This window comes from Cherax quadricarinatus, chromosome 69 (assembly GCF_038502225.1).
Source record: "Cherax quadricarinatus isolate ZL_2023a chromosome 69, ASM3850222v1, whole genome shotgun sequence".
In the NCBI taxonomy this organism is placed as follows: domain Eukaryota; kingdom Metazoa; phylum Arthropoda; class Malacostraca; order Decapoda; family Parastacidae; genus Cherax; species Cherax quadricarinatus.
Genome location: NC_091360.1, coordinates 17519108 through 17544377, shown reverse-complemented (window position 1 = coordinate 17544377; position 25270 = coordinate 17519108). Strand labels below are relative to the sequence as shown.

General features: G+C 41.9%; 1 protein-coding gene across 3 annotated transcripts in view; it reads left to right on the top strand.

The window, feature by feature from the left end:
* The first annotated feature begins 13141 nt into the window (after positions 1-13141).
* LOC128701834 (GDP-L-fucose synthase-like) overlaps positions 13142-25270 on the top strand; it is a 143558-nt gene continuing 131429 nt past the window's right edge. The window contains exon 1 of one of the 3 annotated variants that reach the window (XM_070099860.1): positions 13142-13283. The gene's annotated coding sequence lies outside the window, so the exon portion shown is untranslated. The remainder of the gene's footprint in view (positions 13284-25270) is intronic. The other 2 variants (XM_070099859.1, XM_070099861.1) reach the window with 2 other exon arrangements.

Sequence of the window (25270 nt, the reverse complement as noted above, 5' to 3'; positions counted from 1 at the left end):
CCAGGCGCTCATACACTGCCGTCGATCGTAGCTTAACGAATATTCGGTAAGCCCCGTTGAGCGATACTCCATACAAATCTTGATCAGCAATGCCGTATGTGTCGCGAATAATCAAAGGTAGAAGCACCTGTGCGGACTGAGGCGTAACTACACCCCGCACTAAATCAAAGCACACAGTGTTGACGCGCCTTCTGATAGTCTGCGCCATCTTGTGAAAATCAATCTGCGCAAGAAGGCCTCTCAACCAGGAGCGTGTGTGCAGCACAACCTCACGGCAATAAAGCGATGAGGTCAATTAATTAAACAAGTTAACCTCATAGCCACTCATGTGGCTAAACATATTATCAATATTATTTTTTTTTTCACAGCAATGAATGTACCTAGGATTAATGTAACTCAAACTGTATTTAACACCGAATTCCTGGTGTTAACTAATTACCAACTTTTTTTTATTATATATATATATATATATATATATATATATATATATATATATATATATATATATATATATATATATTATGTGAAGCTGTAGTACAAGATGCAATTTAAAGATACCATAAAATGGTACATGTTATAACAGAACATTCAACACTAGTACTACAACGGTCCACTGAGTGAACATATATACAATGTTACCCTAAGATAGCCTAACACAACCTACAATCTACCTAGAAACACAGTGTTACATAATCACAAAATCTTCATAAAACACTGCTGCTTACAGCGACTTCCAACATTCCCACAACCCCCACCCGCCCCTCTACAAGTTGAAAACCTAGCCACTCTCACGTGGTGAAACACATTATCAATGATAAACATGAAACAAGTTAACAGCATAGCCACACTCATGTGGTTAAACACAATATCAATATTAATAATTAAACAAGTTAACCTTATAGCCACTCACATGTGGTTAAACATATTATCAATATTAATTTTTTTTATAGCAATGAAATGTACCTGGGATAAATGCAGCTCAAACTGTAGTTGACACTGAATTCCTGGTGTTAACCAATTACCAACTTTTATACCCACTAAGCACTAATTTACTACCACGAAACAACTGTGCATTGTCACAGCACCTCACAAACAAAAGTTGTACAGCGATCAAGTTAACTTAGGTGCAATTAAAACCATACTGCGCTAAACTCGAGATCCCAAGATTTAGTTATCATGGTTTAAAGATTATCCTGTACTCAGGGAACATAACCATAGGTTGTCTAGTTTATCATGCATCTCCTTCCCCCTCACCATTCATAGTTCTCCCACCATTCACACAACAAAGCAGCCTAAACCGACATACCCTCATACATCCCCCAGTAGGAGACCAACCCTTTGCCTGCCCCCTGGGTTCACAAGAAGGAGGCCACCCACAGTGAGATTCCGGTAACCCTCCGAGAAGCTAATTACCCACCGCCTCCCATAGACTTGCTTATTCCTACACATCGTTCTATAAAACCTCGCTGCTAACGCTTTTATTCTCAACTCTCCCCGAACCTCCCTCATCCCCCAAGATACATGTAAATAATCTGTCATGACATACATTAAAGCCCTACCTACATCACCTGACACCCCAGTTACATCCAACAATAAAGCCCTTAGGAACGGCCATTCCCCCCCCCCTAAAAGACTGATAATGCGCACCATCCATAATCTCACCCCCTCCAAAGAAGGACAAAAAAAATACAGCATGAAAAGCTGTTTCGGTGTCCCCACAGTGCAAGCATGAGGCCTCTCTTACAAGACCCATTTTACATAACGTATCCTTAGAGGCCAAAATTCCCATTAGAAAACGATATACTAACTCCCGTACCCCCGCCGTATTCTAAGCAAGCCAAACTCCCTCCAAATGCTCTTCCAGTCATATGTCGGATATACAGCAAGCCCCTGTAAGACACCCTTACCCACCACAGCACCCACCATCCTTTTGACCTTTAATTTGGACACCTGTCTTACATTCAATAAAGCCCTCAACATGTCTTCACAATACCTCAAATCCCTTCCACACCACCATCTTCGTGCATCCTCCATGACCCTACCCACCCTGACTCCCCGGTCCCCCCCAGTTCGAATATACCTTTGTTTAATATATAAAGCCATTACTCTATGACTCAATGCCATCAAGCCAAGACCCCCATGTCTCACATCCATCATGACCACATCCTTGCACAACCATGCCCTCCCAAACCCCCACACATACCTTAGAACCCTCTGGATTTCTGCAATATCCTGTACTGTTAAAGGGAACACCCCCGCCACCCCCCACACCTTACTGTAAACCAGAGAGTTAACCACCAAAACTCTCTGTTGTAATGTTACGTCACTAGCCCTTAAGCCTCCAAGCCTACCCAAAACCTTGCCTGTAACTAATTCCGAATTTATCTTCCTGCATTCTTGCACCTCCGCCATGTACCATACTCCACAAACCCTAATTCTGTCCACTACTGACCATCCCAACCCCTCCCCCAAGCTCCCACCAATCCAATCCCCCACCTCCAATAGTCTCGACTTCGACTTCATTAAATTAACTCTCATACCCGTAGCATCCCCAAATAACTGAATGACTCGACCAACCTTCCTTAGATTTTCCTCATGCATTACACGTACCCAACAATACCCCCCCCTCCTCCCATCGTCCCCTGTCCATTCATCACCTCATCCACTAGCCTATAAAACGGATTCTGCATGCAGGCAAATAATAACTGAGAGAGCGGACAACCCTGCCTCAAACCTCTCTCCATCAGTACCGGGTCCCCCAACTTACCATTAACCTGTATCCGAACAACCGCTCCCTCATGCAAGGTTTGCACCCATCTCACCACCCTCCCCCCATACCCAACTTCTCCAAACAAACTCTTAAGAAATCCCTGTTCACGCAATCATACGCATTAGCCCAATCTAAACCGAGTATTCCCCCTCCGGTACAGCTCTCAATAAATTCCCTTATGTGACTATGCCCATCCCTCATACTTCTTCCCGGGATGCCATACTGGCCCCCATGTATCACTAATCCCAGAACCTTCTTCAGTCTATTGCCCAGAATTTTAGCATAAATTTTATAATCGGCGCACATTAAGGATATCACTCTATAATCACTCAGTACTTTCCCTTCCTTCTTTTTCGGCACTAACACAACGATCCCAGTTTTCTGTGTTTTCCCCATCCTCCCACTGCTCCACATATAATTCAAGACTTCCACTAAACCATGCCTAATACACTCCCAATAAACTCTATAAAAATCATTCGGTATTCCATCTATGCCCGGCGTCTTACCCTGACTCATCCCGTAAACTGCCTCCTCCACCTCCTCCTCACTAATACTACCCTCCAGCATTTCCTGTTCCTGTTGTCCTAATACAATATTACTCTGCATATCCCCAAATACCTCCTCACTGGCATCTCCTCTGTTCCTCCTCCATTTCTCCCTAAACCAATAATCTCCATAAACACTAATGCTGTCCGTATCGGAAAGGCCTTGACCCTCCACATAACCTCCCCCCTTCCGCAGCGACCACTAGATGTGCTATGGTAGTCACCATTTGCCTTTCCCTAAATTTTCACAGAATGTAATCTGATGGTTGATCACCCTTTAACACCTCCTCTAACCCCGCTCTAACTCTAATTGCGTTAAACATGTCATTATGTAACTCTGCAATCCTACACCTTAAACCATCCACATCCCCTCTCATACCTTCCCTACCCCCCCCATCGTAAAACGCATTCAGTTGTCCCTCCAGGTAGTTTTGCAAACCATACCGCCACCGTGCCTGTTCCCTACCACGTGCCCTGAAAAACTCCGCGATTCCTATCTTAGCCCTCACCTCCCACCAGTCAAGCAAATCCATCTCACCATCCCTGCCATCCCAGAAATGTGTCCACCATTCCTCAAAGGAAGAGCCAACATCCCCCTCCTGCAGTAGCCTCACATTCAATTTCCAATACCCAGCATATATACGTACTATACCATCCACCCGCAGATCAGCTATCACCGCCCTGTGATCTGAAAAACCGACATCGAAAGCCCTCACCCTCTCCACACCTATCCCCTGCATCACATATATCCTATCTAACCTCGCCTCATAATTCCCACGAATGAACGTGTGCTCCACCCCATACTCCCCCCTCCCCACCACATCTACAACTCCTACATCCCTTAACACATCCCTTAGAGCACCCAAGACACATCCCGCCCCCCTCGGTGAGACATCCCCATACCTAATCACACAGTTCCAGTCACCCCCAAGAACAGTTATGGAAGGTAAACCCCGCAAATAATACATCAAAACATCACGAACAAAATCAACTTTCACTCTAACATTGTTGCATGCCGGCATATAAACTCCAATGAAACTTACTCTCCCCACCCCCCAGTGCCCATCTACCCTTACAACCCTCCCCCCTCCCCCCTCCTCCCAACCCATGACACACAATGGGCTGGTCTCTTTTACAGCCACTGCCACCCCTCCTTTTAATTGCAAAGCATTACTGACAAATAGGTTATAACCCCGCAAACGCAATTCACACCCTAACCTATGGTTATGCTCCTGCAAAAAACATACATCTACATCAAACCTTCGTAAAAACCATTCTAACCAAACCCTTTTTACCTCAGATTTAAGACCATTTACATTTATTGTGACACACTTGAACTTCCCAGAAAAGGTGGCTTACCCCTATGCCGCTGTGGCTTACTCAATTCGCCTTTCATGGTACCCATACCATTTTTATCATGTTTCCTAACCTGTCCACCAACCCCTCCTTGCCCTCCCCCACCAAGCTTCCCCGGTACACCCCCCTCCCCTGCTTGCCTTTTCCCCCACATCTACCCATGACTTCTTCCCAGGTCTCTGCCCAGGTGTTAAAACCTCATCGACGTCCAAGGCCCCCGCAGTCTGTTTGCGTGAGCTCTCACTCACACACATATCTACCTCATGCGAGTCCTCCTGATGGACTTCCACCACCACTTCCGTGTCCACTCTGTCATTCCTCGAACCCTCCACCTGTCCCTGCTGCTCATCCATCAGCTGCACCTCACGTAACTTCTCGGGTCCGTCCTCCCCAGCCTCCGGCTTGTCCAAGAACTCCTGCAGCACTGCTTCCAACATCCTCTCCTGGGTAGACTCTTCCACGTCCACCCTTCCCTCAGGCGATGGGGGGCTCTCCCCTGTCACCTCTGGGAGGGTAACACACGTCCCCATCACCTCTTCCACCTTGTCCACCTCCTCACTCCAGAGATTCGTCTTCTGTCCATCCGCTACCCCGAATTCCACATCCACATTGCACGGTTGCTGATCCACCATCCACGATAACGCCATCCTAGGGGCTTGCCTGCGAGGACACTGCGCCGCCATGTGCTCGTAAGAATCACATAATCGGCAAGTTTTCCTCTGCCCCGCATAGTGGACAAATACCTGGGTCCTATAGTTTGTCAGCGTTACATACGAGGGTATTGGCTGCCTCAAAGACATCTTCAGGGTGCAGGACCCCTCGGGCAGCCCTTCAAACGGCCCGTCCCTCCACACCTCCATACTAGCCATATGAACAGTTCCATAAGTGCTGGAGGCTTCCTGAATGCCATACGACATTGCCTCAAAGGGTACATTACGCACCTTTACCCATGTGTAATATTTCGAAACATCATGTAGACACACCTCTACTGCTGAATTCACACTCATCCTCCTTTCCTGAAATTCATCCACAATCCTGGAGTAAAAGCCGGCTCTTGTAAACTTCACAAAAACCCTTGACATTCCATTAAGGGCCACATCGTACAATTCATCGTTCGGTATCCCGTAGACGTCCCTAATTATGGCCGATAACAGTACATGCATTGTCGTACTGCTTAACGTTCCTCGAACTAATTCAATACAGACAGTATTCACTCTCCTGTTGATACGATCCGCCATGTTGGTGCCTAAGTCAAGCAGTCACCACCAGGTGGCGTGTAGGGAGACTCAAGAAGCGTCCTCTCTTCCCAGTGGTCGAGAGACGAATGAATTTATGTGATTATAAGAAATACACATCATGTATTGCACCAGTAAGTAAACATAACATTAACAAACAAATATCCATTCATGGACGAGCATGACGACTGTAATGTAGTGTATATACGTCTTCATATCTATAGGATTTTCGCATGTTACTGTGGAAAACCTTTTGATTTAGAATCAGTGGGGGATAAAGGGGAGGGGTGGAGGCGGGTGCTCAGACAGGGTTGTGTGTGTGGTGAATTATTAGGCAATGGAAGGTTATTACATCTGTTGCCGGATAGGTCCCTTATTATTTTATTTATTTACTGTTCTGTAATGTTTTAAATAAAATATAAAAAAAAATAATAATATTGTATATTGTTTTGTTAGGCATTATATTAAGAATGTGAGTTTCATGGAAACCACTAGTTTGTGCCGGTTACTAGTTCAGGTACTGGCGTCTCCCACAGTCACGTGACCAACCTGACGTCAGCTTACCAGGCATTAGTATAGTTAGTAGGTTCCCACACTGAGTAGTTTCACGACACTCACTCAGAGTAGGTTCCCACACTCTCTCCCTCATACAACACTCTGAGTAGATTCATACACTCTTCTGAGCAGATTCAGGCGCTCAGTCTTTAATACAATTCCTCGCTGTAGAAGATTACTTAGTCCCAGACAACGTGTACTTTATGTATAACACTGTAAGAGAGAACTTTGTATCATATACTAAGTTTTATATGGGTTCTTTTACAATAAAGATCACATTTTATTTAGTCGGATCAGTCTCCTAATGGTAATCCCCATATTAAAATGACATTTGTCTAAGGACAAAGCCTGATTCGACATCTTGTTACAGAAAGGGGCCGGAACAGGCCTGTACATATGGGCCTATGTCTAGTCGAAAACCCGGAGTAGTTTCCTCTCTTGTGGACTAAACATATACTTTCATAATGTCAGGACCTTCGGAGGCACAAGTATAATTTCCTGCTGAAGCTCTAAAGCATCAGATAAGGGAGTTAAGGTCCCAAATTAATACTTTACTTTCTCTAAAAAGAAATCTCTAGAGCGGAAAGTTGGTAACTTGAGTGTTAATATTAACTCCAAGCAATGATAGCTATTGATGTTTGGCTCACTTACCACTCACCTAGAAGACAAGCAATCACGGGATATAAGGAACTGTCTCTTTCCCCATTGCTATGGTATTGGCGACACCATTATTGAGTCGAGTGAAAAGATTGATTTTGGCAGATTCTTGGCGTCTCCCTATAAATTTGGAGCTATGAAGATTGGCTTGATTGTCTCCTTCTCATGTGTCGGAGTTGCCAAGAGCATACACACAACGGGAACTAGCATGGTTGGTGCTGCTGTTCACGCCTCTAGTATGATCAAGAATTTCAGTCATTTTCTGTGAGTCACTGCTCTCCTGGGACGAAGCGTATCGTCGTAGTTGGTATACTGAAGGGATACAAGTTAAGTGACGACATTTTGGATCAGAACCTACTCTGGTTCCTTGATGTTCGCTGCAGGTTAATGTGGACTTTATTAATCTGTTCTGCAGCCTTGATGTCATTGCTGGTTCAGCTCCTGTTCTAGCTGATACTGCTGGTGTCTGTGTGCGATTTCTGTATATAGAAATAATTTTTGTGCTGATAAATTAGACATTCATCTACAAATTTTTGTGCTATTAGTCTTATTGTCGACTTGCCGCCGTGAAGACTAAGATGAGAAAAAAGACTTGTATTTCTTCAAGCTTTTATGGAAACAGTGTGCTGTGAGATCATCACCACTGGCCCTACGTGATGAGTAATGATCGGAGGTGAGACGTTAGTCAATGCCGACGCTAGTCACGGGTGACACACTACAGTCACGGATCACGATACAACCTTGGGTGACTCTATACACACACACACACACACACACACACACACACACACGGGTGAGATGTTAGTCACTGCCGACGCCCTCAGTCACAGGTGACGCGACAGATAATTCTTCAAAGAATACCCACAGGAGTAATAAAGGAGTGGTCAAATTACTGTCACTTGAGACATTAACAGTGCTCTTGATAGGATGTCTACGACGGGGAAGTCACTGTCTGAGTCGGACTTGTCAGAGGTACTCGTGGCAAGCAACATGTGCTTTCTCGTATTGTTTTCCTCATATAAGCCAGCGTTTGTCTTCCGGTCTCTGTTACTGTCTGAGCCGTTGCTCCAGCAACTTGTATTGTGGCTCAGCTGAGAAGAGGCATAGAGGAACGGTTAGTCTGAACCCCAAGATAACCTTAAATTCAACTATTTTCTCGCCACATGCTGTATAGCCCTTGTGGCTTAGCGCTTCTTTATTATAATAATAATAATTTCTCGCCACATTGTCTCGTGCTGATGCATCTTTCCGTCTGAGCATTTCGCTTAGAATTTCCTTCATGGCCTGGAAGAGGTCGTTTTGAAGGTACACACGTCCATCAGAGGGATGTGAGAGTAGAGACGCGACGAACACTTCAGGAAGCTCTTCGTATTCTCTTCAAGACGTCGTCGTTCTTGATGCCTGGGGAAGGTTTCACTCCCAGCATTAATATTTCATGCACGCCTTCTTACACACTAGTCTCTGTACCATAAGCTATCCCTGAGCAGGAGCCAACATACACTTCTGATATACTAACCTCTGTCATGTAAGCTAGTCCCTGAGCAGTAGTCAGCATACTCTCCTGACACACTAGCCTCTGTATCACAAGTTAGTCCCTGAGCAGGAGTCTGCATAAACTTCCAACATCACTAAACCGACCCTCTCCGATGATTTCTCCTATGTACACTTCAGCGCTTCCGCTCGTCATCTTTGGTCTCCAGAGTAAAGAAGTTGCTCTCATCAGCAACAATTTCTGCATATTCTTCAGACTTGCTGCCGCTTGTCTTGACATCTCTTCCAGTTTTGAAGCTGTCGAAAGTTCCTGCTGCCGGACCCACTCGCCTTAGTGTTCCAGAGGAAAGTGCGACTGTTTTGTCGACTAGGCAACATATGTCTAAGAGGTCGGTAAGGGACTCGGCAATTGGCGACGCTGAGACGGGTAACACTCAGGTCTTCTGCCGTTCCCGCTACATTGAGCTGGTATCTACATTGTGGTAGATAGCACGAATGTTTACTTCAGCTTGGTATGAATATTTTTACCATTTAAGGTATTTCATGCTTTAAGCTGCTTTTTTATGCAGTCTTTATTTTGTTTAATTCTGGCAATTGACAAGGTCGTATTTGTCTAATACAGTTTAATAAGTACAGAACTCGCTCCATATGTGGTGAAAAGATGGAGATGTGTTTTGACGGCTAAATGGCTGTACTATTTGTACCAGTATAAATTTTGTACTAAAAATATTTCTTTAAAGAACTATTTGAAGATTAGATTTAAATCTAACAAGTGAAAATGGAAAGTTATTTATAAAATTAATTTTTCACGTGACATAGATTTGTCCTATTCGAAATGTTATGGAAACTTAAGTGATTACCTATAGTCATGAAAATACATTGAGTAGCCAGTGTGGCTTTGCTACTGCCACCTCATACACTCCGCTGTAGGGAAACTAATGTTAAAGCTTTTACTTACACTACATATGTATTTAAAGTTGTCCAAGTATTTAGGTTTCTGAAGGCATATTCATGTTACGAAAGATGAGTGTCTGTTTCAGTTTTGACAATGTTTTATTGAGGAATAGAATAGCAATTAGTAATCTAATTTTCTATTTCTTTTTTTTCTTTTGTTCATTTGCCAGAGTACACTGCTAAAAACTGATTTTTTTTGAAAGGCAATATACTTCATTAGCTAAAGATTTTCTGCCTAACTGAAGTACCATATTTTAATTTGACATACAGAATCGGAGAATTGTAATCCGTTGTTTTTTCGTCTGTGACCGATATTTTGCATAAATTTGGTTTCTTAGTAGATAATTAACTTGCAATTGTTATGCAAATTGCTTGGTAGTGAATCAAATAAGGTCATGCATAGATGGTTAATATTTGTATTTTGTTTGAAACTAAATTTTTATCAAGTATTATTACATTAAATTCTGGGCTTTGAGGATCCTATCTATAAATGTATGTAGCTCTTAATCTTTTATTTTTAACAGTATATGTCTGGAAGTATTGGACTGTTTCAACGGACCTTGCGAAGGAGTGTTGGGCTACGATGCTGAAAGTTGTAGATTACGCAGTTATCATTGCATCTTTGACCATTCCTTCACACGTTCCGTGGACGTTACTTTCTTATATTTCAAGTTTGTGGTGCGACCTGCGGTCGTGAGGGGGGAGGTGTTACGAGTGTCACCTTATCCGATTTGTATTTGAGAAATATTCCAGTAGGATATTGCTCTATACTTTATTAAATGTGTATTAATAACATTGTACTATATTATATTGTTTTGTTAGGCGTTATATAATGTCTTTCATGGAAACCACTAGTTTGTGCCGGTTACTAGTTCAGGTACTGGCGTCTCCCAGTCACGTAACCAACCTAACATCAGCTTACCACGCATTAGTATAGTCAGTAGGTTCCCACACTGAGTAGCTTCACAACACTCAGAGTAGGTTCTCAGCACTCGCTCTGAGTAGGTTCCCACACTCTCTCAGAGTACGTTCACAACACTGAGTAGATTCATACACTCTTCTGAGCAGATTCAGGCGCTCAGCCTTTAATACATTTCCTCGCTGTAGAAGATTACTTAGTCCCAGACAACGTGTACTTTATGTATAACACTGTAAGAGAGAGAACTTTGTATCATATACTAAGTTTTATATGGGTTCTTTTACAATAAAGATCACATTTTATTTAGTCGGATCAGTCTCCTAATGGTAATCCCCATATTAAAATGACATTTGTCTGAGGACAAAGCCTGATTCGACATCTTGTTACAGAAAGGGGCCGGAACAGGCCTATACACATGGGCGTTAACGTAACAACTGCAAGCTACAATATTAAAAAAAAAAATTGGTATACATGATAGTCAACGAGGCAGAGCACCGCCTACATACTGACAAGTTGAAGAAGGAGACAGTTGTGCAACATTTGGGAGTCTTTATTGAGGAAACGTTTCTCCAGCCTGTGGCTTCTTCAGTGGAAGATGGGGAGTTTGAGGTAATCAGTCCCTCATCCTGGAGTCTGTGTTCTGTCCAATCGTGATGGACTCCAGACTGAGGGATTAATTACCTTAAGACTCCTCATCTTCCACTGTTGTCTTCTGTATTGGACTGAAGAAGCCATTGGCTGGTTTACCTGGAGTTTACCTGGAGAGGGTTTCGTGGGTTAACGCCCCTTCGGCCCAGTCTGAGACCAGGCTTCATTGTGGATCAGGGTCTGATCAACCAGACTGTTACTGCAGGCCGCACGCAAGCTGACGTACGAACCACAGCCTAGGTGATCAGTTACTGACTTTAGTCGCCTGTCCAGAGCATTCTTGAAGACAGTCAGGGGTCTATTGGTAATCCCCCTTGTGTATACTGGGAGGCAATTGAACATTTTGGGCCCCGGACACTTATTGTGTTGTCTCAGTGTACTCGTGGCGCCCCTGCTTTTCATCGGGCGAATGTTGCATCTCCTGCCGAGTCTTTTGCTTTCATATGAAGTGTTTTTCGTGTGCAAGTTTGGTACCAATCCCTCCAGGACCTTCCAAGTGTATATTATCATATATCTCTCTCTCGCCTGCGTTCGAGGGAATACAGATCAAGGTTCAACCGTTCCCAGTAGTTTAGATGCGTTATCGCACTTGTGTGCCGTGAAAGTTCTTTGTACAATCTATAGGTCTGCAATGTCTCCAGCCTTGAAAGGGGCCGTTAGTGTACAGCAGTATTCCAGCCTAGAGAGCACAAGCGATTTGAAGAGAATCATCATGGCTTGGAGTCCCTAGTTTTGAAGGTTCTCATTATTCATCCTATCATTTTTCTAGCGGATGAGGTAGATACATTGTTGTGGTCTTAGAAGGCGAGATTCCCTGACTTTATCACTCCCAGGTCCTTCACATTACTTTTCCGCTCTATTGTATGGTTAGAATTTGTGGTATACCCTGACACATTTTTTATTTCAAGTTTTCCATATCTGAGTAGTTGAAATTTCTCCTCGTTGAACTTCATATTGTTTTGAGTGGCCCATTTGAAGATTTGGTTGATGTCCGCTTCGTGTCTAGCAGTGTCTTCGATGGAGGTCACTGCCATGGTGATGCGGGTGCCATCCGCAAAGGAAGACACGGAGCTATGGCTAACATCTATCTGTCTGTCAGAAATGAGGATGAGAAATAGAATGGGAGTGAGTACTGTTCCTTGTGGAACAGAGCTTTTTACCATGGCTGCCTCAGACATTACTGTTTACAATTATTTTTTGTTCTATTTGTCAGGAAGTTGCAGATCCATCTACCAACTTTTCCCGTTATTCCTTTATCCCCCATTTTGTGTGCTATTACACCATGGTCACACTTGGTGGAACGTTTCCTAAATAAAGATTCCCATATGTTGCACAAGTGTCTCATTCTTCAATTTGTCAGTTTTCAAAACCATTTTCAACACAGGTTAAGATCACCTGTCAGAGAGAAGTGGGCGGAGCATGAAATAAGACGACTCTGCCAAGCACGAGTCAGTTGGATCTTAGTTGGGCAGAATCATTTTGGCTAGAATAGCGGAGAAGCTCAAGCTTCATGAGACTTGCGTGTGTTAGGAATCTAAATCACCGAAGCTTCTAGGCGCTGACGTGTCAATAAATCCGTCGTCTTTATCAGTAACTACTCTTACAGAAAATTAAGTTTCCGCTGCTTCCCACCTCTGATATAATTTTGCACTACACACTGGTCATTGTGCGAGTGTAAACCACAAAGCTACATAAAATAATATAACTCAGGAGCTACAGCAAATGAATACAGATGAATAATTTGTACGTGTCTGTTTCCACACCTGTACACATATGAGTATCTGCTTTATAAAAGTGGATGGTTTATTCTACTTATGTTCGTGTTCTCTCACTTCCCTGTGCACTCTTGCACACTTTATTATGTGCAAGAAAGGTGTACGCTTATAAGAATTAAGACCTATGGAAATAGAAGAAAAATACATTTAAAAAAGAGAATGAGTTACTAGTTTCACAAAATGTTTTTTTTTATCAATATGAAGGTATCAAAGCCAGCGCCATGGAACACCCTGGGACACAAGGTTGAGCTTTGGTGATCAGGGTGAGATTGTCTCTCTTATTCCTGACACTGGTGTAGGTGGGACAACACTGCTGCTCTGAACCAGGTCCTCAGCACTGCTGCTACAAATTTCCTCTTTAAAACTACAAAGATTTCAGTGAGTATATATTGTTAATGGGGATTATCTTCTTAGCGGCCCAGTCTCAGATTAGGCCTCCTAAATTTAAAACCAAATATTTTCAAGAAACATAACTAAAATGAAACAGGTAAATTGGTAAAAGCAAACTGCAATCAACCAGAACTTTATAAAACGTACTTTATATCTCAACATAAGAAACGAGGAACACTGCAGCAGGCCTGTTGGCCCATACTAGGCAGGTCTTTCACATTCATCCCACTAACAAAATATTTGCCCAACCCAATTTTCAATTCTACCCAAGCAATAAACTTTGATAATTCTATTAACTCACGAGCAATTCCCACTCAAATCCAACCCTTCTCACTCATGTATTTATTCAACCTAAATTTGAAACTACCCAACGTTTTAGCTTCAATAACCCTACTAGACAGACTGTTCACATCAAGCCATCATCATCAAACCAATACTTTCCCATATCCTTTCGAAATCTAAACTTATCTAATTTGAATTTATTATTGCGGGTTCTTTCTTGAAGGAATATCCTCAAAACCTTTTATATCCCCTTTGTTAATACCACATCTTCCACTTACACATTTCGATCATGTCTCCCCTCAGTCTTCGTCTTACAAGTGAATGTAGTTTAAGAGTCTTCAATTGTTCTTCGTACGGAAGATTTCTACACTGGATGTTTTCTAGCGAATTTATATCCATTCTGTAATATGGAGACGAGAACTGAACTGCATAATCTAGGTGAGGCCTTACTAATGATGTATAAAGCTGTAAAATAACCGCTGGACTTCTGTTGCTTACACTTCTAGATATAAATCCCAGGAATCTGTTTGCTTTGTTACATACGCTTAGGCACTGCTGTCTTGGTTTAAGGTTGCTGCTCACCATAACCCCCAAGTCCTTTTCGCAACCTGTATGGCTAAGTTCTACGTTATTTAACTGATAAGTACTAGGGTTATGGACACTCCCGAGCTTCAGAACCTTGCATTTATCTACAGTGAACTGTATCTGCCACTTTTCTGACCAGGAATTGAGTTTGTCAAAATCCTCCTGAAGTTCCGTGACATCTACGTTTGAATCAATTATCCTACTTATCTCTGTGTCATCGGCGAATTTGCTCATATCACTAGTAATTCCCTCATCAAGGTCATTGATATATATTATAAACAACGGGCCCAAGACTGATTCCTGTGGAACGCCCCTTGTTACAGATCCCCACTCGGATTTAGCTTCATTTAAGCATACTCTCTGCTTCCTATTAGTGAGCCATGACTCGATCCATGACAGCACTTTTCCCCAAATGCCATGAGCTGCCACTTTCTTTAACAGTCTCTGGTGCGGTACTCTATCAAAAGCCTTACTAAAATCTAAATAAACAATATCGAATTCTTTATCATGATCAACGGCCTCAAAAGCTTTACTGAAGGTTAATAAATTAGTTAGGCAGGAACGGCCTCTCGTGAATCCATGCTGAGTATCATTAATCAAGCTATGCTTATCGAGATGGCTTCTTATAATCTCAGCTATAATTGACTCTAGTAATTTGCCTACAATTGAGGTTAGGCTTATTGGGCGGTAATTTGACGGTAACGACTTGTCCCCTGTTTTAAAAATAGGAATTACATTAGCCATCTTCCACATATCAGACACTACACCTGTTTGAAGAGATAAATTAAAAATATTAGTTAATGGTTCACAAAGTTCCATTTTACACTCTTTAAGAACCCTGGAAAAAAGTTTATCAGGGCCCGGGGATTTATTTTGCTTTAACCGGTCTATCTGTTTGATAATCATTTCGCTAGTGACTGTCATGTTGCATAATTTATCGTCTTCAAGCCCATTATAAAAATTAATTACTGGGATATAGTTAGTGTCTTCCTGAGTGAAAACCGAGAGAAAATAATTATTAAGAATAAAGCACATTTCATTCTCCTTGTCAGTAAGGTGCCCATAGTTATTTTTAAGTTAACCTATTTTATCTCTAACTTTTGTTCTATAAACCTGGAAAAAACTTTTTGGGTTAGTTATCGAATCACTAGCAACTTTAATTTCATAGTCTCATTTAGCTTTTCTTATCCCTTTTTTAAGGTCCTTCTTAATGTCAATATATGGATTCGTAAGATGACCCTCACCTCTTTTGATGCGCCTATAAATTCCTTTTTTTCTGTCCTAAAAGATATTTGAGCCTATTATTCATCCATTTTGGGTCATTTCTATTCGATCTAATTTCCTTATATGGGATAAGTGTCCTTTGGGCAGTATGTATTGAGTTAAGAAAGCTGTCATACTGACAGCTCTCTTCGTTACCCCAGTCCACAGATAAGTGTTCTCAAAACTCATTGTAATCTGCTAAGCGAAAATCTGGGACCATTACTGAATTATCCCTACTATCATACTTCCATTCAATGCTAAAGGTAAATTGATTTGTGATCCCTTGTGCCGAGCTCCTCTGTAATTTCTAAATTATTAACAAGGGTTTCCTTGCTTGCCAAAACCAAGTCAAGCAGGTTATTTCCCCTTGTAGGCTCTGTCACAAACTGATTCAAAAAACAATCCTGAACTACTTCTATGAAGTCCTTTGATTCTAAATTCCCAGTCAAGAAATTCCAATCAATATGACTAAAGTTAGTCTCCTAGAATTACTACGTTATTGTGCCTTGTGGCCTTAACAATTTCCTCTCATAGTAGTCTCCCTTGGTCCCTATCTAAGTTTGGGGGACGGTATATCACACCTAAAATAAAATTTTCATGCCCCTCTGAAAATTCTATCCAGACTCTGTGTTACTTCAGATTTAATACCTGTTTTTATGCAACAGTTCAAGCGATCTCGGACATACAATGCCACCCCACCCCCCTTCCCGATACTTCTGTCTACTTGGAACAATTTAAAACCCTGAATAAAACATTCTGCAGGCATGTCCCGACTTTTTGAATTAAACCATGTCTCAGTGATGGCAAATACATTGTTACCTGCACTAGCAACTAATCTCAACTTGTCCATCTTATTCCTAGCACTACGGCTATTATCATGATGTATATTTAAAGACCCTCCTTTTTCTTTACCCTTACTGCTAATTTCTGTTTTTCCACTAAACCTATTACTGTCCTTGTCACCTAGTGCCACTGGCTTTCCAATATCCACCTCATTCTGCCTATTACTAGTTCTCCTAGTACTCATATTACTACACTGGGACTTCACTGTTTTCCCGCCAAAACCCATACCACTAACTATTCCTAGTTTAAAGTCCTAACAGCTCCCTCCACTGCAGTTGCCAGTGCTCCCACCCCAGACCTAGATAAGTGAACCTCATCCCTAGCATACATGTCGTTTCTGCCATAGAAGAGGTCCCAGTTGTCAATGAATGTTACCCCATTTTCCTTACAGTATTTGTCCAGCCACCAATTGACACCAATTGCCCTGGACAACCATTCATTTCCAACTCCACATATGACAGGGTTCCCACCCTTCCTCCTAATTATCTCTATTGCTGACCTATACCTGCTAATCAGGTCTTCACTCCTACGTCTGCCAACATCGTTGCCTCCAGCACTGAGACAGATAATAAGATTGCTCTCATTACCTCTCATGATGTCGTTCAGACAGCTAACAATATCCTTCATCCCAGCCCCAGGAAAACACACCCTCTGCCTCCTACTCGTATCCTTCAAGCAGAAGGCCCTATCCATGTGCATAACCTGGCTATCCTCAAGAACAACAACGTTTTTACCTTCTTTGGCGTCGTTCGTCGTGATGTTCCAAGTAGTCGACTCACAATCGCCAGGTAGCACGGAGAATGGGTTCGATGTTTCCACAACAGTTTCCTGGATCTTCGTTGATTTTACCTTTCCATCTGTCCTCTTGATCCTTAACTTTGTCCTATGCTTTCCAGCCACGGTCCAGGTTCCTTTCTTGGCTTGAGGATTCTCAACAGGAGGATTACTACTAATCTTGTTTTCCTCAGTCGCTGTATCTCAAGCTTAGCCATCCTCAGTTCTTCCTTTCACTGCTGGTAGAGTTGCTCAAGAGAGGACATCTTGTTTAGATTCACAGAGAGCACACAAGACACGTCTTCACAGAGTTAAGTACAGGTCACCACTCTTAAATACAAGTCACCACTCTTAATACAGGTCACCACTCGGTTAAGTACAGGTCACCACTGTACTTAACAAAATATTTGCCCAACCCTAGTACTGTACCCAAGAATTAAGATTTATTATTTGTCCAATGTATTATTAAATTCTTCCCAAATTTTATTAATTATAAATGGATCTAATTTATATAAACTAAATGAAATATTCATATTATTTTCAAAATTGCTTTCTATGAAACATGATTCAATTATATTCCTGTCGACCATGGACTTGCTTGATACAACTTTCTCAACTTTTTGAAAATCAATTGGATGGCTAAAATCTCTTACATGAATAAATAGTGCATTGGAATCTTGTCCAGTTCTGCTATATTTATGTTGTTTTAATCTTCGTTAGAGGCTTTTACCAGTTTGACCGTAATAAACTTTATCGCAGAACCAACATATCGGAGAACCAACATATTTTTAGTTGAATAAGGTTGGTTGTCCCTTTTTGGATTGTAAAAAGTATTTCTAGCAATTTTAAAAGATTTATCAATTACGTTTCTTCGGTATTTCAGATCATTAGTTACTTCATAAATTTTGGATATTTCTTCATCTATGAACTCTGGACTACAAATACGTAAAGTTCCCAAAAACATTGATGAGAAAACAGACCTTATTCAACTAAAAATATGTTGGTTCTCCCTTACGATGAAAACTTGGTTGATATGCCTTCTCTTCTAAAGACTTTTAATATCAAAGGTTCTTTTGTACCAAAAGAACCTTAGAAAATTTACTTAACCTTATTATAACAAGCGCAATTTAATTCAACCTAATCCAACTAAATATATTTCAGTTAAGTTTGCAATAAGCAAATAAAAAAACAAACAAATATATTTTTTTCGTTAGGTTTCCAATGATTTTTTTGCGATATTATTGCATACACAAATTTTCGCTTGCCTTATTCGGCAAGAAGAGCGTTGCTATATAAACGAAAATCGCGAGTTTTACCTATTTAGCATGACATTTATGTATGTATATATATATATATATATATATATATATATATATATATATATATATATATATATATATATATATATATATATATATGTGTGTGTGTGTGTGTGTGTGTGTGTGTGTGTGTGTGTGTGCAAAACAATAGCAGACATGCGATCTTAACAATGTAAGACAAGCCACGAGGGGATGGAAATCTTTAGCTTAAGTACTTTCACACTTCTCAGTGCGTCATCAGGAGCTGTGCAATGTTGCAAAGACAACAACAGAAGTAGGGTAAGTTTTCAGAGAGTGGTAGTGTGGAGTCACCGACCAGTCTCAGACTGGGTAAGGCAAGAGTTATGTAGTTGGCATCCCACTTGCCTTTCCCAGACAGTTTGAAAACTTACCCTATTTCTCCTTTTGTTGTCTTTGGAACATTGCACAGCTCCCGATGACGCACTAAGAAGTGTGAAAATACTTGAGCTAAAGATTTCCACCCCCTGTCGCTTGTCTTACACACACACACACACACACACACACACACACACACACACACACACACACACACACACACACACACCCACACACACACACACACATATATATATATATATATATATATATATATATATATATATATATATATATATATGTCGTGCCGAATATGTAAAACTGGTCAATTAGCAAGAACTCATTTAAAATTAAGTCCTTTCTAAAATTTTCTCTTATACGTTTAAAGATATATTTTTTTCATTAATGATAATGTAAAAAAATTTAATTTTGCACCAAAAGAATCTTAGAAAACTTACCTAACCTTATTATAACAAGCGCAATTTATTTTAGCCTAACCCAACTAAATTTATTTTAAATTTGTTTACAATAATTTAATACTAAACAAACACAGTGGAATATATTTTTTTCGATAGGTTCAGAATGATTTTGGCGAAATTATTGCATACACAAATTTCACTTGTCCTATATGGTAAGATGAACGTTGCTATTTAAGCCAAGATCGCAAGTTCTGCCTATTCGGCACGATATATATATATATATATATATATATATATATATATATATATATATATATATATATGTCGTATCGAATATGTAAAACTGGTCAATTAGCAAGAACTCATTTAAAATTAAGTCCTTTCCAAAATTTTCTCTTATACATTTAAAGATATATTTTTTTCATTAATGTTAATGTAAAAAAATAATTTTGCACCAAAAGAAACTTAGAAAACTTACCTAACCTTGTTTTAACAAGAGCAATTTATTTTAGCCTAACCCAACTAAATATATTTTAGATTTGTTAACAGTAATTTAATACTAAACAAACACAATGAAATATATTTTTTTCGTTAGGTTCAGAATGATTTTGGCGAAATTATTACATACACAAATTTTCGCTTGTCCTATATGGCAAAATGAGTGTTGCTATTCAAGCCAAGATCGCAAGTTCTGCCTATTCGGCACGACATATATATATATATATATATATATATATATATATATATATATATATATATATATATATATATATAAGAGCAATGTGTAGTGTAAATATTATGCAGAGAATTCGAAGTGTGGAAATTAGGAGGTGTGGAGTTAATGAAAGTATTAGTCAGAGGGCTGAAGAGGGGTTGTTGAGGTGGTTTGATCATTTAGAGAGAATGGATCAAAGTAGAATGACATGGAGAGCGTATAAATCTGTAGGGGAAGAAAGGCGGGGTAGGGGTAGTCCTCGAAAAGGTTGGAGTTAGGGGGTAAAGGAGGTTTTGTGGGTGAGGGGTTTGGACTTCCAGTAAGCGTGCGTGAGCGTGTTAGATAGGAGTGAATGGAGACAAATGGTATTTGGGACCTGACGAGCTGTTGGAGTGTGAGCAGGGTAATATTTAGTGAAGGATTCAGGGAAACCGGTTATTTTATGTAACCGGACTTGAGTCCTGGAAATGGGAAGTACAATGCCTTCACTTTAAAGGAGGGGTTTGGGATATTAGCAGTTTGGAGAGATATATTGTGTATTTTTATACGTATATACTTCTAAACTGTTGTGTTCTGAGCACCTCTGCAAAAACAGTGATTATGTGTGAGTGTGGTGAAAGTGTTGAATGAAGAAAGTATTTTCTTTCGGGGATTTTCTTTCTTTTGGGTCACCCTGCCTCGGTGGGAGACGGCCGACTTTTTGAAAAAAAAAAATATATATATATATGTATATTGTATATCAATAACAACACTGCACTAGCCAAGGACTCGAACCCATGCTGCTTTGGTCTGCCTCATGGTGGGCGAAAACACATGACGCCCTTATCTACTGGACCATACGATCCTTAAAAGTAGCGCATCCAGCAGAACTGGATGTTGTGGTCGTATGGTCCAGTGGATTAGGGCGTTATGTGTGTTCGCCCACCATAAGGCAGGCTAAAGCAGCATGGGTTCGAATCGTTGGCTAGTGCAGTGCTATTATTGATCAATACCACTCGTTCGTGGTCACAATAACAAATATATATATATATATATATATATATATATATATATATATATATATATATATATATATATATATATATATATATATATATATATATATATATATATGCAAAACAACCACAGTGATTGTTTTGCATATTCTGATATTATTATCTGTTTACTTATTGCATATATACATATATACATATGTGTGTGTGTGTGTGTACTCACCTAGTTGTACTCACCTAGTTGAGGTTGCGGGGGTCGAGTCCGAGCTCCTGGCCCCGCCTCTTCACTGATCGCTACTAGGTCACTCTCCCTGAGCCGTGAGCTTTATCATACCTCTGCTTAAAGCTATGTATGGATCCTGCCTCCACTACATCGCTTCCCAAACTATTCCACTTACTGACTACTCTGTGGCTGAAGAAATACTTCCTAACATCCCTGAGATTCATCTGTGTCTTCAGCTTCCAACTGTGTCCCCTTGTCACTGTGTCCAATCTCTGGAACATCCTGTCTTTGTCCACCTTGTCAATTCCTCTCAGTATTTTGTATGTCGTTATCATGTCCCCCCTATCTCTCCTGTCCTCCAGTGTCGTCAGGTTGATTTCCCTTAACCTCTCCTCGTAGGACATACCTCTTAGCTCTGGGACTAGTCTTGTTGCAAACCTTTGCACTTTCTCTAGTTTCTTTACGTGCTTGGCTAGGTGTGGGTTCCAAACTTGTGCCGTATACTCCAATATGGGCCTAACGTACACGGTGTACAGGGTCCTGAATGATTCCTTATTAAGATGTCGGAATGCTGTTCTGAGGTTTGCTAGGCGCCCATATGCTGCAGCAGTTATTTGGTTGATGTGCGCTTCAGGAGATGTGAGTGGTGTTATACTCACCCCAAGATCTTTTTCCTTGAGTGAGGTTTGTAGTCTCTGGCCCCCTAGACTGTACTCCGTCTGCGGTCTTCTTTGCCCTTCCCCAATCTTCATGACTTTGCACTTGGTGGGATTGAACTCCAGGAGCCAATTGCTGGACCAGGTCTGCAGCCTGTCCAGATCCCTTTGTAGTTCTGCCTGGTCTTCGATCGAGTGAATTCTTTTCATCAACTTCACGTCATGTGCAAACAGGGACACCTCAGAGTCTATTCCTTCCGTCATGTCGTTCACAAATACCAGAAACAGCACTGGTCCTAGGACTGACCCCTGTGGGACCCCGCTGGTCACAGGTGCCCACTCTGACACCTCGCCACGTACCATGACTCGCTGCTGTCTTCCTGACAAGTATTCTCTGATCCATTGTAGTGCCTTCCCTGTTATCCCTGCTTGGTCCTCCAGTTTTTGCACCAATCTCTTGTGTGGAACTGTGTCAAACGCCTTCTTGCAGTCCAAGAAAATGCAATACACCCACCCCTCTCTCTCTTGTCTTACTGCTGTCACCATGTCATAGAACTCCAGTAGGTTTGTGACACAGGATTTCCCGTCCCTGAAACCATGTTGGCTGCTGTTGATGAGATCGTTGCTTTCTAGGTGTTCCACCACTCTTCTGATAATCTTCCCCATGATTTTGCATACTATACATGTCAGTGACACTGGTCTGTAGTTTAATGCTTCATGTCTGTCTCCTTTTTTAAAGATTGGGACTACATTTGCTGTCTTCCATGCCTCAGGCAATCTCCCTGTTTCGATAGATGTATTGAATATTGTTGTTAGGGGTACACATAGCGCCTCTGCTCCCTCTCTCAATACCCATGGAGAGATGTTATCTGGCCTCATTGCCTTTGAGGTATCTAGCTCACTCAGAAGCCTCTTCACTTCTTCCTCGGTTGTGTGCACTGTGTCCAGCACATGGTGGTGTGCCCCACCTCTCCGTCTTTCTGGAGCCCTTCTGTCTCCTCTGTGAACACTTCTTTGAATCTCTTGTTGAGTTCCTCACATACTTCACGGTCATTTCTTGTTGTCTCTCCTCCTTCCTTCCTTAGCCTGATGTGTGTGTGTGTGTGTGTGTGTGTGTGTGTGTGTGTGTGTGTGTGTGTGTGTGTGTGTGTGTGTGTATGTACTCACCTATTTGTACTCACCTATTTGTGGTTGCAGGGGTCGAGTCATAGCTCCTGGCCCCGCCTCTTCACTGATTGCTACTAGGTCCTCTCTCTCCCTGCTACGTGAGCTTTATCATACCTCGCCTTAAAACTATGTATGGTTCCCGCCTCCACTACTTCACTTTCTAGACTATTCCATGACTTGACTACTCTATGACTGAAGAAATACTTCCTAACATCCCTTCGATTCATCTGAGTCTTCAACTTCCAATTTTGACCTCTTGTGTCTGTGTCCCATCTCTGGAACATCCTGTCTTTGTCCACCTTGTCTATTCCGTGCAGTATTTTATATGTCGTTATCATGTCTCCCCTGACCCTCCTGGCCTCCAGTGTCGTCAGGCCGATTTCCCTCAACCTTTCTTCGTAGGACAATCCCCGTAGCTCTGGGACTAGTCTTGTTGCAAACCTTTGCACTTTCTCTAATTTCTTGACGTGCTTGACTAGGTGTGACTCCTTGTTTCTGTGTCCCCTCTCTGGAACATCCTATCTCTGTCCACCTTGTCTATTCCCTGCACTATCTTGTATGTCGTTATCATGTCTCCCCTGACCCTTCTGTCCTCCATTGTCGTCAGTCCGATTTCACTCAACCTTTCCTCGAACGACATTCCCCTGAGCTCTGGGACTAGCCTTGTTGCAAACCTTTGTACTTTCTTTAACTTCTTGACGTGCTTGACCAGGTGTGGGTTCCAGACTGGTGCTGCATACTCCAGTATGGGCCTAACATACACAGTGTACAGTGTCTTGAACGATTTCTTATTAAGGTATCGGAACGCTATTCTCAAGTTTGCCAGGCGCCCGTATGCTGCAGCAGTTATTTGGTTGATGTGTGCCTCCGGTGACGTGCTCGGTGTTATGGTCACCCCGAGGTCTTTCTCCCTGAGTGAGGTCTGTAGTCTTTGTCCACCTAGCCTATACTCTGTCTGCAGTCTTCTTTGTGGTTAGGGGCACACACAGCATCTCTGCTCCTTCTCTAAGGACCCATGGGGAGATGTTGTCCGGTCCCATCGCCTTTGAGGTATCAAGGTCACTTAGCAGCTTCTGCACCTCCTCCTCGGCTGTTCGTATGGCATCCAACACTTGTTGGTATATTCCCTCTTGATGTTCCCTTCTGTGCTGTCTTCCCATAACCCTTCCTGTCTCTACTCTAAAAACTTCCTTAAATCTCCTGTTTAGCTCCTCACATACCTCCTGATCATTTCTTGTGAGTTCTCCACCTTCTGTCCTCAGTCTGATCACCTGGTCTTTGACTGTTGTCTTCCTCCTGATGTGGCTATACAACAGTTTTGGGTCAGTCTTGATTTTCGATGCTATGTTATTTTCATACTGTCGCTGGGCCTTCCTCCTTAACTGTGCATACTCGTTCCTGGCTCTGCGACTGATCTCCCTATTTTCATGTGTTCTCTGCCTTCTGTACTTTTTCCATTCTCTATTGCACTTTGTTTTTACCTCCTTACACCGTCGGGTAAACCAGGGGCTCGTTCTGGTCTTCCCATTGTTTCTGTTGCCCTTGGGAATAAACCTTTCCACTGCCTCCTTGCATTTTGTTGTTACATATTCCATCATTTCATTTACTGGCTTTCCTGCCAGTTCTCTGTCCCACGGAACCTCCTGCAGGAAGTTCCTCAACCCTATGTAGTCCCCTCTTTTATAGTCAGGCTTTTCCCATTCAACTCCTGTTACTCTACCCACTTGCAACTCTACTATGTATTCAAAGCACAGAACCACGTGGTCACTAGCTCCTAGGGGACTCTCATATGTGATATCCTCAATGTCTGAACTGCCCAGGGTGAACACAAGGTCCAATCTTGCTGGTTGATCCTCCCCTCTCACTCTGGTAGTGTCCTTAACATGTTGGTGCATGAGGTTTTCCAGCACCACATCCAACATCCTGGCTCTCCATGTTTCGGGACCCCAATGTGGCTCCAGGTTTTCCCAGTCAATCTCCCTGTGGTTGAAATCCCCCATAACCAGCAACTTTGCTCTGCTGGAGTGTGCTCTTCTTGCCACCTCAGCAAGTGTGTCCACCATTGCTCTGTTGCTCTCTTCATATTCCTCTCTTGGCCTCCTGCAGTTCTGTGGTGGATTATACATCACTGCAATGACCACCTTGTGATGTGTGTGTGTGTGTGTGTGTGTGTGTGTGTGTGTGTGTGTGTGTGTGTGTGTGTGTGTGTGTTTGTGTGTGTCTTGTGCCAAACTACTACTCTACCACTCTACCTGGACATTAGGTAATGTTGCTTTACACCAGGTAGAGTTGGTGGACTCATGGCAGGATTTAGACATGGTGAGTCTCTAAGTGTAACTTCGTGAACTTGTCAAGAATACCGTCAGAATCAACTTAACAGCCTCATGCGAGAGCCTCAGAA